Source organism: Typopeltis vanoorti, chromosome 15, assembly GCF_054136105.1.
Source record: "Typopeltis vanoorti isolate ZY-2024b chromosome 15, IOZ_Tvanoo_1.0, whole genome shotgun sequence".
Classification (NCBI taxonomy): Eukaryota; Metazoa; Arthropoda; class Arachnida; order Uropygi; family Thelyphonidae; genus Typopeltis; species Typopeltis vanoorti.
In genome coordinates this window covers 96,569,303-96,584,405 of record NC_143563.1, presented here as the reverse complement: position 1 = coordinate 96,584,405, position 15,103 = coordinate 96,569,303, and the positions used below count along the sequence as shown (strand labels likewise).

The following is a 15,103-nucleotide window of genomic DNA, read 5'->3' as shown; positions in this document are numbered from 1 at the left end:
CAATGTCATGAATGTACAAATGAAGCAACAGAGGATCAGGTCTCGAGCCCCGAGGTACACCACTAGTCACCTGCTTGCCTTCTACTGGACTCAGCTCCTCCATAAACCACTCTTTGATACCTGTCCATCAGTCGCCCTCTAATCCAAATCACCAGCCTCGGATCCATACCCATTTGCTCCAATTTATCCAACAACAGAGTTCCGTGTGGAATCCTGTTCAAATAACTGCAAAGTCCAGCAGTATCACCTAGTAAGGATTTCCTCTATACAACTCCACCATTACTTTATTATAGAAAGTAAGTTACTAAGGCAAGATCTACCCTTCACAAAACCACGTTGCTCCTTACAAAGTGCCATATTTCTGTCCATCCAGTCCTGAATTCTAACTTTTATCAATTATCAACCTTAACCACCACAAGAGTGGTGGTTAAGGTTTGGGAGAATTTGTTACTTCTGTCTTGGAGCCTGCTTTATGCAGTGGAATTCTTTTTTCCCCTCTTTCCACTCACCAGAAATAAGGCTTAAATTAAACAGCTTGGGCAGAACAGGTGCTAATTCTCTTGCACATTCTCATAACACATGGGCCGATATGCCATCTAACCTTATGGCAGTATTAGCATTAAGGGTCTGTAATATAGTAAGCACCACTATTTCTTCTATCTCTAGACTTGCATCAGTAAGTGACCGGGACACTGCAACATTACAACCAAGATGGATCTTTTGCAAAACGATCGCTAAGTAACTCAACTATCTGGTGTTCTTCTGTTACTTCCCTACCATCAGCACTTTTTCAAGTCATCTTTCCATAATTATTCCTCCTTTTACTTTCCACATAACGAAAGAACTCCGTAGGATTTCTCTTGGGATCATCAGCGAGCTTCCTCTCATAATTAGCTTTGGCCTTCCTTATCATAGTGGTCACCCCTCTTTGCCTGTACCTTGTACTACTCATGGGTATGCTCATCACCTTTTTTTTTGTACTTCCTCCACAATCTTTTCTTTATCTGCACTCCTGCTTAATAATACTCTTCATCCATCATACTCCTACTTAATTCTCCTCCTCACTCTGGGAATGCAGCTTGATACTGCTTTCCTTAAACACTCTTTGACAATCTCCCACGCACCATCAACATCTCTCCCCCTTCAAATTCTCATGCCATAGCAATGCTGAAAGCTGACTTCTCAGCTTGTCATAATCACCAGCCTTGTAATTCCACATATTCTACTTCTTAACAGAATATTCAACACTTCTTACAATTGCCCATTTTTATTGATATGTTCTCCAATGCTATGACCAGATCAACACTCTCGAACCTCTTGTCCCCTTCCATTTCATGCTGTCTCAAGTAGTTATCACTTAGCACTTTCATTGCCAAACTGAAAATTGGAATTTCGTGTGGTGGGCAAATTTTTTTTTATTTTTCTATTTAGCTAGCGACGTCCACGCGATAACGCGTGATCGGCCGTTTGGTGAGGGCTCGCATCACGCGATATCGCTTGATTGGCAATGAACATGTTAACAACTGTATAAACTCCATTTCCTTTGTTCCTTTTGACCATTTCTTCTCCCAATCCATGTCCCCCATAGTTAAAATCCCCATAATAATTACTCGATCTTTACTCATCACGCTAATTTTCCAATGCATGCCATCTACATTCTCCCTTATATCTCCTGGATTATAGCAGCAACCGATTACATTTTCCATCCTGTTGATCTCTATCTCACACCGAACAGCCTCAAATGAACTGCCCTCTGCATATCTGTCATCTTGAGACACTTCTATCCTTTTCTGGCTTAAACGCTTCGTCTATCATTAGCAAAACTCCTTCCCCATTCATTAACAGTAATAGGAAGCAGTATTATCCTAAAGCGGAAAATCCGATTGTTAATTTTAACAGTATTTAGAATTTGCTTTGGTTTAATTGTGGCCTTGTGGCCGTAACAACTAAGGCTGTCTATTAATTGTGTGTTTTCTGGTTCGTGTTCCGTGTCATTTAAACTGAAGATTCCTGAAGATGAAACCTTTGCAACCTCTGCATAAGACCGGCTAACTCACCTTTAGTTAAAAATCCTTATAAAGTTCCCCCCGTAATTTAGAAGAACTAGCATTTAATCATACAGTATATCAGTTAAGTCTTTTTTTTTTTTTTTCGAACATTGTACATCTATTTTAAAATAATTTTAAATTATTATTTAAAATAATTTAAACACATTATTTAATGTTAGAGCTGGAGCCTACGTAACTCAGTGGGTTTCAACGGAGCCCTTTGGCTGGAAAGATGTGGATTCGAATCCCACAAATGGCGCGAAGAACCGTTATCAGGGCTTTTCATTTAAAGGTGAGTTAGCGTGTCTCCTGCAGAGGTGTGTTGGGGGGGGGGGGGGTCATCGAATATTTCATCCCTCAAAACAGGCAAACCGACTCCGCGAACACACATATCTACAGACAAAAAAGTACCTGCCTTAATGTAGCACAGAAGTAGCAAACCGGCTGCATTAAGTACCTAAAACCCCCAATCGGGATGTCCATCCAAGCCGGATTGAGTTCCCCGATAAAAATAAATACCTTTTACCCTCCAAAAGGAGTAGTTGGAGCTCCTTTCGCCTCAATAGCTTCTTTTTGCAGATGGGCAGCCAGTCTTCATCCTGCAAGTCTTCACTGAGAGTGAGCTCAAACTATCAATGAATCACGGATTTTCAGGGGATTGAGAGAAAGAAAGAGAATATGACACACAATATCCCCCATATCGTGATCCTAATCTTAGCATCCCATTACGTCTGTATTAATGTAAGGTCGACAATCGATTTCTAACCTACAGTCTGTGAATTCGAATCCCACTGTGGGAATTAATATTTGTGAATATTAATCGACTATGGTGAGACCTCCATTTTACTTGTTGCAGATGTGAATTAGCTTAAAAAAGGCAGTCTTCAGAGAAGGCTTCTCGGATTATCCACCCATGGACTAATGTATTAGATGATTATAATCTTTTATGGGCAGGATTATCATAAAAATTTTGATACGAAAAGCGAATTTATTTGGCATTTATTTTTAATTTAGATATGGTTGCAATGTGACATCAACTTTTTCATGTAGGCTTGGAAATACTTCTTTATTATCCACTTTATATAAATTACATGAAAATTATAATAAACTTGCATGATTGCTTTGTTTGAAACATTGTTTGTTGGCTTTAGGGTATATTTATCTCCTATTTTTTATAATGATTTTAAACGAGAAAGACTGTTAACCACAGTAACGTCCTAATGAGACATCTTGGAGAAGAAAAGAAATGATAAAGGGGAGAAAAGAATGAGAGAAAAGGTGTGAAAAGAAAAAAGAAAAAGAAAGATTAGGTGAAGTAGCCACGAAACGTCATAATTTGTCACGATATTTATGAATAATAAGCTAGCTATCTTTACGTGCGGTGGATAACAGAAAGGAAAAATTGGCCGCCGAGGTTCACAAAGTAGAAGGACACCGCTGCCAATCAGCGTGGTCCATAAAATGTCAACAGGAAACTGCCGGTAAGTTTCTTTGAGCACTTCCAGAATATTTGGGTGTAGGTGCTCAGCGGATTTACGTAAATGGACAATGATGGAATTCATACGGGCAATGATTACCAGTCTACTCCCATTGCTTTCTTCATTCTTTTTAGGTATTAAGTTAATGGAAATAAGACAATAATGAAAGTGCAAAGATTTGTTTTTCATATTTTAACGAAATACGCTGAATGCGGATGAGTTCCTAAGATACAAACACACGACAAGAAAATAAAAATCAACAAGCTACTATTGAAATTTTGTAAACTGATTATAATTAAGAAATAAATTTTAAAAAATGCTTGAAGTACCTCAGTGCCATAATCGGGTTTTTTAAAGCAATCTTAATTACATTAATTTACTTACTTAATGACGATGTCTCCACCTCACCGATTATCATGAAAAAAGGTAAAAGCCATCGAAAGTGAATTTGGTGATGATGTTGGAATTTGAAACATAATTTTAATTTAAAAAAAAAAAACAGTACGCATTTTAGGATGCGTAGTGAGGGAGGGTGCTGGTTAAATCTCTTAATGCAGTTAAAAGCCAGAGAAATAATTTGGAAGGTAATGTTGTTAACCCATCGAGCATTAAATGAGATGGTAGTTACCATTAGTCTACCGCATGATGTTCCTTGCACTGATATTCATGGCTGGCTCTTTACTGGATCAGTGACACGGGATCATAAAGCACGAGACTGTGAACTAGCGAGTAGAATTTTAACAGATTTGCTGCTCTGCCACACTTAGAAGACGGTCAGAGCACTCTAGCCGTGTGATGAATGGTTGATCAGAGCTCTGCAGACAGATCACGTGATCATATCCGACTTTCGAGAGGAAGTTTCGTGCAAGACTCCATTATTACTTCTAAACTGTACGTAAATTATCGATTCGTCCAGACAAGCGAAATGGATTTCATGTTAAGTTTAACTAGAAAGAATTTCCACTGGAAAACAAATGGATGCATCGTACTCTACAACTTCCCATTGAACAATGATATCTGAATGAATTAATGACGTTTGCATTTTAGCAAAGTTCGTGAAATTTGGTGGAGGAGGATTTTCCTGCATTTTTAGGCTTACGTAAATGTTTAAGGAAGCGTAGAAGGTACTGATATATTTGGTCAAAGATACAACCAAAGGGAAAGACCATTCAGGTGAAGTTGTTGCATCTGAACAGCGTTTTTCTACGGCGGGTACCTTAGGCGGGTGGGTGGGTCTTTCTGTGAGGTGGTGGGTGTTAATGGGTTATCCACCACCTCCAATGGATAACGCCTCTCTTTGAATTTATGAAATAAAAAGTCACTTATGAAGACACTCAGATGCTGAATGCTCAGTTAGAGACCTTTCAAATAGAAGTAAAAAATAATGCCGTTTATATTACAGAAGATAATATTTCGTTTATGCAACAGTTTAAACTATATCATCAATGACAATTCATCTTCATATTTTTACTTTGTACCCCGAAAAGTATGATGCCATGTGCTCCTATATGAGCACAGAGAGAGAGAGAGAGAGAGAGAGAGAGAGAGAGAAAAGCTTTAGGGGGGGGGATCAAATCAGAAAAATATTTAGACACAGATACCGTGAAACAAATATGCTGGAATGAGAGTCAACGGAAAATACTGTATTACAAACTGCACGTAGACCTGACAAATTTAAGCTTTTATTAATATCTCTCTCTCTCTCTCTCTCTCTCGAAACAACACGCACACTTTGGGTGGAGAGAGAGAGAGAGAGAGAGAGTAAATGACTAAATTGTGTGCTTCTAATATTAAGTGTGGGGAGGATCTGGCAAACGTCCCGGTTGTAAAAGTACTTCTTTTTATGAATCTTCTTAATAAGACTACGTTCTAGAAGTAGGCAGAGCCACGTGATCTCCAATGCACGTGCATTCAAGCAATCAACCAACCAATAAGTTCCATTGGTTGCAGCAATATCTCGAAGTCTTTTCAAGAGAGAAAAATGCGTGCTACCTTTCCAAAATTATTTTAGGAAACTGATTATCAGCATTGAAATCTTACCGAGAAGCACGGCGAGTCACTTTTATCTTTGACCACATTCGATAAAGATAGAAAAATGGGTTGTAGACAGGTCAAGAGAAAGGGCACAGGTGACCGCTAGACTGTGGGAATGGAGAATCAACTGATCTTCCATACTTTTATTCAATAGGAATTGCAAAGAGAAAATGAAAAATAAATAAAAGGGAATGAGGAATGATTGTCCACTCATATGATGCGTTTCTCCCCTTGCATTACTACGCAGAGGGGGACTCAAACTAGACTCGCTTCAGTTAAATGTTATTAACATAATGCACTTTTTTTTGTTCTTCATGAATCTTTTTAATAAATCTACGTTTTAGAAGCAAGCAAAGTCACGTGATCTCCAACGCACGTGTCACCCACTAAACGTTGTAAAACCTTTTGTACTACCAGGTGGCCTGAGAATTATGGCTTTGTTCTACGCCTATTCCTCAAGCCAAATATTAAGGTCTAAAAAGTCGTAAATGCCCTGTTCTAGAGGCCGGAAATGGATTTTTTGCTAACCCACTTCATGCTTCCAATAAACAATAAGGCAATAGTTAGTTATCGGTGAAACCACTTTCGATTATGTGGTATGCATGCGTTTTTCCTTATACAGTATTTTGAGAAGCACGGAAGTGATTCTTTAGCCGGTTATGTGGAGCAGCGAGTCTTCTTAATGCAAGAATGATTAGGGTCCAAATTAGCCTAGCTCCTCCTGGTCGAAGTTGAATCTTAATGGTTCCTCACTTTTATTCGTTAGAGATTTCAATGAACGCTTACTTAATTTGAATTAAATTCAATTAAAGAAAGTCGTAGTTCCCTTTGAAAACAGAAAAAATAAATAATAAAAAATAAATTATAATCAGAATTCTACCTACTAAGAGTTCATTCATTCATTTCGTATGGTGATTCAATGGCCGTGCTCCCCTTTTACGGGGACGTACGGCACCACCTCGATCCCCCTATCTCGGGACCGGCATAGCTGACAATTCAAACCTGTGGCTGGAGGAATTGTCTTAAGTATTCCTGACTGTATCCGCGTGTGTGTTCATGGAGCCGGTTTGCCTACTTGCGGGATAAAAAACCCCAGATAAACTGGGGGGAAAACCCTGCTGTCCACGCCCAACACCGGCTAACTGGGCTATGGCTGAGGAAGATTCTTAAATTCCTCACGTCGTCGATGGGAATCGAACCTGGGACACTCCTTCCCCAGGCACATGGTTGCGAAGCGCGAAGTCACTAGGCTAACCGCGCAGACTACTAAGAGTTGAAACCAATGATACATCAGTACTACGAGTGGGCTAAGGTTTACTCATCCGGGAACCCTTCTCTAATGAAAACGTGAAACTATTTCAGAAAAAGACAAATCAGCCGGAGAACAAATAAAATTTTCCTTTTTGATTAGTCAGACAACAACCATCTGTCATTGGTCAGTAGATCAGCATCCTGATATCACGGCAATGACCTTTCCTGTTATTGTGAGAAATAATGGGATGGAGGAGGCCTAAAGAAGTATTTTCTTTGATATATCCACTAACGATGCAAGTGCCAAGCCTAGATGAGTAGCTGCCATGTCTCATAATCCTGCAATGAGAGTGGAAATTGAAATGCTCAATGAGCAGACATCAGAGATGAAGCTTCTGTAAGTTACTAATATTCCTGCCATGCTGTTCATGGACATATTAACTGACTGTCGGTATGCAGATACCTCTTCTATACTATGTAGATTCATGTGGTTTCTATAAAGCTGCCAATATTTGTGTGTGTGCGTGTGTGTGTGGGGGGGGGGTAATTGGAAGGATGATACATAATCGGGACACACAGATATATTTGGATTTTTATCTTTTTTCTTTGGATATTTGAATGGAGACTGCTCGAGGAAACGCATTGCTCAGTAAATCGATTATTAATTAAGTACTAAGGATATTCTTAAGATTAATGCGGGTTAAATTAACTGATTAATTACTGGGTATACGTGTTGTGAAATAATAATTTCTTCAGAATCACATTACTGTAGTATTGACAGAAATGTACATCCGGGATAAGAAAAAAAAATCAAGATTAAAGGAAAATAACAAAAAAATAATAAATATACACTGTAAAGGTACTGTATATTCCACAAAAATGCCCACATTCACTATTACGTAGCAGTTTACGCAAATAATGGTTTTATATCTGAGTTTAAACTAAACAAGTCTCAAAATATTACTGTTCAACTTCTTCCTCCCATTTTTCTCATTCTTAACTTAAAAGTAGAGCTAGTTATCCTTACAATTCTTTTTGTTTTTTCGGCTGGTCTCATTTTTTCTCCAAATAAAGTCCATGTCTCTATATATATATATCGTGTTTATACTGGGTATTACCAACAACAGCACGTCGTCTCAGGTGCTTCTTCGAACGTAGTCTGTAAAAACATTCACCTTTTAACGAGATGAGTCATTGTTGCCCCGTCTCTCTCTCTCTCTCTCTCTCTCTCTACATCACTCGCAAAACAAATGACGAAATATTGTCTGGAATGTGTTTTCAACTTTGCTGGAAACTATTCAAAGTATGGTCGATGAGATTTAGCCAAGTCTCTTTGGATAGAGAGAAAATATTTCCCTTTTTTTAAGAAAAAAAAAAGTATTCAGAACGTGAGACGTAGGAATGTATTTCTGTGACGCTACAAGGACAAAAAAACTTGTTTACATTCTGGCATGCAAGACCATGCCCCGACATACCGTTCAGGTCAGACTTTCATTTCAGCTTCAGTTCAAATCAAAAACGGTTCAACTTCCTCTTTCCCCGTTTCTCCCTCTCAACTTAAAAGTAGAGCTAAGTTATCCTTACATTTCTTTCCTTTCATTTAGTGCAAATCTTTTGTTAAATAAATGGCTTATTCCTTGAGTTATCTTATTAGCATTCTGTAAGTGTCAGTAGCCACCTGGGTTGGTTTCATCAGTGACTTAATAAGTCTTGTTCCTGGTCGGTCTTAGTATCATGTCTGCTATCACGACATTGTATTTGTTGTGCACAAATGGGAAAATACAGGTTTAAAAAAAAAAAAAAAATCTCGTCCTTTAACCGCACGTGCCGTTTCGACTGTCCTCACTTAAGTCTCTGCAGGTGGGCGGGAAATCCAGTTAAATGTCAACCTAATGACTATATATTGTGAGGGTATTAAAAGCAATCCAAACTAGTTATCTGGGTTTAGTTTGTTGACCTGAAATAGATATGTTTATCATAATGATAAATTCTAGATTTCTTCCACTTCAAAACTGGTTATTATCAGCCAGTTATGAACAGATTCGTAGAGTTTTTCAGTAATTGTAAAATCATCATGCAATAACTTTAAAATTTTGTCCACCTTATAGGCTTTTACATAATTAAGAACAATAAAAAAATACAGTCATTTAAGCAATTTTTAATTAAAAAATCACATTGTTGACAGTTTTGCTTTATTTCGATTTTTTAAATCCCTGAAAAAGCATTCGACAAAGTCAGACACACTAACTTAATAGAAGTCGTTCAACAAATAAGGCTAGACGAATAAGACTAATAACAAATCTGTATTGGAATCAGTTAGCTACCGTTCAATTAGACAACATTACCACCAGTGATATTAACACCAAAAGAGGAGTGAGACAAGGATGTGTGCTCTCACCACTCCTATTCAACATATATGCAGAGGTAATCTTTAAAAAAGCATTGGAAGAATGTCCAGAGAGAATCACAATAAATGGAAAGATTGTTAACAACCTACGATATGTAGATGACACCGTGCTAATTGCAGATAACATTATGGATCTCCAAAAACTCATTGACAGAGTATACATAGAAAGCCAAAGAATGGGAATAAATATAAACATCAAAGACAAAATACATGATCATCAGCAAACATCCAGCCTCATCAATGAAACTGACACTCAATGGGAAAAATATCGATCAAGTGTCAAGATATAAATATCTTGGTTGCTGGCTTAATGAACGGTGGGATCCAGAAATAGATATAAAGACAAGGATTGAAGTTGCACGGCAGTCCTTCCTGAAAATGAGAACACTAATCTGCAATAAAGATCTAAACATGGAAGTCAGATGCCGAATGCTGAAATGCTACGTGTGGTCTATTCTGCTCTATGGAGTTGAAACATGGACATTGAAGGCGACAACCATCAAGAAAATCGAAGTCTTTGAGATGTGGCTATACAGAAAAATGCTAAAGATATCATGGACAGAAAAAATTACCAATGAAGATGTCTTAAAATCCATTGGCAAAGCTAAACATCTTGTACAAATAATCAAGAAACGAAAACATCATATCTTGACCACATCATGAGAAACAGCAAATACCAACTTCTACAAACTATTTTGGTAGGAAGAATTGATGGCAAAGGAACTAGAGGAAGAAAAAGAATATCATGGTTTGACACCATCAAGACGTGGACAGGAAAGAGCAGTGCACAACTGCTCAGATTAGCACAAAAGCGCAGTTTGTTCGCCAAGATGGTCGCTGACCTTCGATAGAAGATAGCACAATAAGAAGAAATCCCTGTATGGTCAAAGTATGGTTGATAAATTTATTTTTTATTTTTATTTTTATGAAAATCCTTTCACAAAAGGTTTGATGACCTGTGGTGCATTTGGTATCAGGGTTAGGCCTAGGGTTAGAATCCTTTTTTTTTTTTTCATACATGGATGGGTCCGTTGTCTCCAGTGTTTCCATACCGGACTCCATGTTTCAACTCTGCACAAACTGCAAAAGGGAGATGAAAACGTGGTATATGTTCATATATTATAGGTTAAGCAATCGATAACACTAAAGAGAATATTTCAGATCATATACGCACCGTACATTTTCACCCCGAAGGTAATATCTACTTCAAGGATAATACATGTCCATCTACCAAATTGTATGAGTTTGAAATCAGTCATCTTTGCACGCCCCACCATCCCCAAGATTTGAGAGCCTTTGAAGTATCCAGAAAATAAGACACGAGCGTAGAGCAGACCGTTCTCATCAAGCCAAAAAAACCTACAAACCTGATTATTATTTCTCAGGTACTTGCAGAATCCATAAAAATTAAATTCAATCTTTTATTAAGATTATCTGTGAAACGCATTAGACAAATAGCTAATTTCTAAAAAAAAAAATAAAAAAATTTTAATAAATATTTTTACATGATTTAATATCTCTTAAAGTTCGTTTGTCGTCATGATGCTAGTGTTACACTAGAAAACATTTGCTTCTAAATTTAATAAATTTCAATTTTTCCTTTTAAAATAACGTTCGTATCTATCGGTGTTTAATTTCCATTAAAGAATGTTATGAAATATAAATATTATAGCAAATAAAATTAAGTGTTCTTATTTTTTTTCTTAACAGATGCTGAAATAATTTTTAAGAAGAATACTTATTAAAAAATTTTAATCAAAACTAAAATAGAATATAATTATTAACTACATAAATGATATATTTTATTAAAATAATTAAAAGAAATTATAATAAATATAAATATCTAGGACTCTAGATGCCAAAAAATACATTTTGTTTTAGCTTTTTTAACCAATTAATAAAACTTCACAATGTTTTAATCGCAAAAAACTGGATTTTAATTAAACCTCCCAAATAAGCAAAATCCATTGTAGAACACACAGGAGTACGTAATAAGAATAGTAATTAGAATTAGTCATATCGTCTTTCATATAGCACGTCGCAGAAATGCATTTAACTACGGTGATGATGAAGAGATGGTGATCAGCTGCCAAGTGATTTCCAAAAAGTTTGCGGTTTAAAAAAAAAATGCCAACGACTGCCTTAGAGGAACTGATGTAAAGATTTGGGTTCGAATCCCGTTTAGAATAGGTGGAAATTTTTACAGGAGTTTTTTTTTTTTTTTTTTTTCCAAATGAAGTCGACTTAGTTACTAGTCTAATACGATGGTGACAGGTTTTGTCGTTTCCGGAAGCTTGGATTTTTTATCTCGCAAAACAGACATACAGGTTAGAAAAACACACGCAGTTAACCAATACAATATACTGACCTCACAGTCTTACTTTCTTTAACTGCAAATCCAACCAACCTCAGACTTCGATTAAGGGTTTCAGTGGTCTGAACTATCGCGATGTCTTTTAGGGAGTGAAATTTCACAGCAACTCATACCGAAGATGGTTTTCTAGTAGGCTTTCGATAATTATTTTGTTTATCTCAAATTTTTAGATAATTTTTCCTAATAGCTTCGAAGAAGAAGAAAAAAACGAAGTGAATAAAAGAGACAAAAGAGAAAAATGTCTAATTTGACGTGTTTAGTAACATGATGAAGGAAACACCCAACAGTTATCAAACCTTTACTAAAATTTTTATTTATTTATTTATTTATTTGTGAAATTTCCCTTACGTGTAAATGATTTAAATGACATTTAAATCATTTAAATGACAGTCTATTTAAAAATAGGTGCTTAATCATCTGAATAAATGAATACCTGCTGCGTTAAATCCAAATATCACCATGTTGTGTTTGATCATTTAGTCACTTAAATAAAACTTTTAATAAACCGTATCAACTAAAAATATTAGGCCTCCCCCCCTGCAATACACAGAGAAAAACAAAAATAATAATAAATTAACCGTTATCAAATGCGACCATCACATAAAGCAAAAACACCACTGATGACTCACTATAATAACTTGTTTACGTAACAAAGAGAGTCATCACTGTGTTGAACAGACCATTATCATATTGGCTTATCGTGGTAATAAACGAGTAATTATCAATCATATTAAGCAGTTAATTATCGTAGTTACGTATTGATTCTCATTCACAGTTAATTATCTTTTTTGAAAGATCATTACTTATTGAACCTCGTAAAATGAAAAAAAAAAAAGGTCATTGAAATATCTTAGAGGACACACACCCATTTCAGTCGGTGAAGGTTAGATGCCTGGATGAAATGAAGTAACCGGCAGTGTCACAAGCCCCCCCGCCCCTCCGTAGGTTGGAAAGTCATATTGGTCTGTCTTTAAACATCGTACTAGAAGATCAGATATTGTAGCCAATGAATAATATAAACTTATCATAGAAAAGAATGCACATATCCCAGCATTATAAGTATAGGATGGTATCATATTTTGATAATATTTACGAATCATTTTATAATAGTATGATGATGATATACAGCCTGTAAATCTCCACTGCTGGGTAAAAACCTCTTCCTGTGCGATAGGTTTTGGCTTTTTCTACTTCTCTTCTACCGTGGCGATCCAGTCCATCTCGGGAGAGTGTAACTACGAGTGTATCTCTCGTATTTGTATGTATGAATACGACAAACATCCAAGATTCAACCCCACAGTCTGTTTGGTTGGAGATAATATTTCATAATTTGGTTGGAGATCATATTTATTTCATATTATGAAATAAAATACATTGATTTATTAAGGGAAATGTATTATTATGCCAAATGAAAGTAATATTCTGAAATTTCTGGTTCAAGGGAGAGATTGCATACTTGTTAGAGTAACTAAAACTGTCACAAGATCTCAAAAAGCAGTACGTAATTTTGGACGAGTTACATAAGCCACTAGACGAATTCCAGTTAAACAATATTATTTAAATTACTGCGCACACAGAATATCTTTCTTTTACTAGAAGATACATTTTACAGCTACTATACTTATATTAGTCCGAATGACATCAGACTAATCCTTAATGCTGTTGCTCAACTACTCAAATATCCCTTAGTTACTTCCTCAATTGTCAAAGATCCAGAAAATTCTAGTATCTTGCGTTATAAATTTTAGCCATTTTTTTAGTGCGGATATTTGCATTTCTTTCATATTTACTTATTTTTTTATTATGCTCATAATACATTGTTTGATATATTAATACATGTAATACATCATTAAAGAAGCGATCATAGGCAGATATTTCAGAAAGATAAATGTAATGGGCTCAACCAGTAACCAATAAACTTCCACCTATAGCAGGATTAGTACTACCATGGATGGGCTAAAGATTTATTTCCTATTTTTTTATTTTTCTGTTTTTTATTTATTTTTTACACCCGTAACTCTTCTCTACGGACCGATGACCTAATTGCTACGATATCTTCAAATAAGCCACCCAAGTAGCTTCAAATATACCATTTAGAATAGTGATTATAATAATATTACTTTCATAAATTATCCCACACAATTTATTATTATTATTTAATATGAACCTTATCCGAAGCTTCTTGTAATCTAAAGTACATTAATTCCCATCGGCGGACTAAGGGTTTAGAAAATTCGGTAACTCTGCTCTAAAAACCGAAATGAAAACTGAAGCTTTTGAACAGCAAAATTCTTTCGGAGTCCCCGTAGCAAATGTATCAGAGATATCCTTTTGTTGCATATGCCTGGGTTCGAATCCCGTCTAGATATGAAGAACTTTATAAGGAGTTTTCGACTAGAGGTGAGTTAGCCGATCACATACGGAGGTGAGGAGTTTGCTCTTGACACTCGGATTTTTCCATCCCGCAAAACAAGCAAACCGATCAGAAGAATACACGCATGACACAATATCCTCATAGCCTTAATTGTTTTGGCCACTGCAACCCACCAAAACAAATTCTACATCCTACATTCTTTTTCTTTTAATTTATACCAGCGAGTATGTTTTATATATTAACCACACAGAGAAACAAGTTGTATACGCGCCCTCCCCCTTCTCGCCACTCTGTCGGTATCATTAACCGGGAGGAGCTACCCTGCTGAGATCTCATTATTTCATCATAAGCGCATGACTATTCCATTGTAACAACCAGTTTATCTGCAATGTAAAACAATGCACGTACGGTCTAATGGATACCATAGTAACGAGAATGGTAACAATGTTAGAAAAAAATTGCTAGAATTACTCTACGCTACATGTGTATAATAAAATAAATATCATAACTGATATGACTTCACACACACACACACACACACACACACACACACACACACACACACACACACACACACACACACACACACACACACACATGCGAGTTTAATTAATCTATTACAGAATCTAAACGATTATGTGTCATAATTTGTGGTACTGAAGCATTTTAAAAAAAGTTTTCCTTTTACGTCTATCATAACCCGAATACGGGAGTCATACCCTTATGCAAACTGTTCATTCATTACAGTTTAGTGATTGTTTAAGTAGCTTTAACTGTATCTGAGACACCTGGTGTTAGGCAATACAGATCATAAGCATGTAGTAGCCTCTTCTGAGCACCAGCAGATACACTTTATGATCTTGATGCCCCCCATAAGTGCTCTCTAGGTAATCTCAACGGGAGCGCTCTTTTGGTCTCGCGAGTGCTCATTCAACGGTGCTCATTATCAGCCACACAGTCCAGAACAAACGTTTTTACTTCGGAAACGGAAAAAAAAAAAAAACTGGTCTTTAAGTTCAAGAGTCCCAATAAAAGCGAAAGGCTTATACTAACCTAAAGAGTAATATGTGTATTTCATTAGTTTTTTTTTTCTTAAAATTATTTAGCACGCGTTTTTTTTAAAACAAACTGTTTGCT

The 15,103-nt window shown here is 36.4% G+C and overlaps 1 protein-coding gene across 4 annotated transcripts in view; it reads right to left on the bottom strand.

Annotated features, from left to right (window-relative positions):
* Nucleotides 1–15,103, bottom strand: part of LOC150099008 (uncharacterized) — a 105,800-nt gene that overhangs the window by 42,380 nt on the left and 48,317 nt on the right. The gene's annotated exons all lie outside the window — the stretch shown is intronic.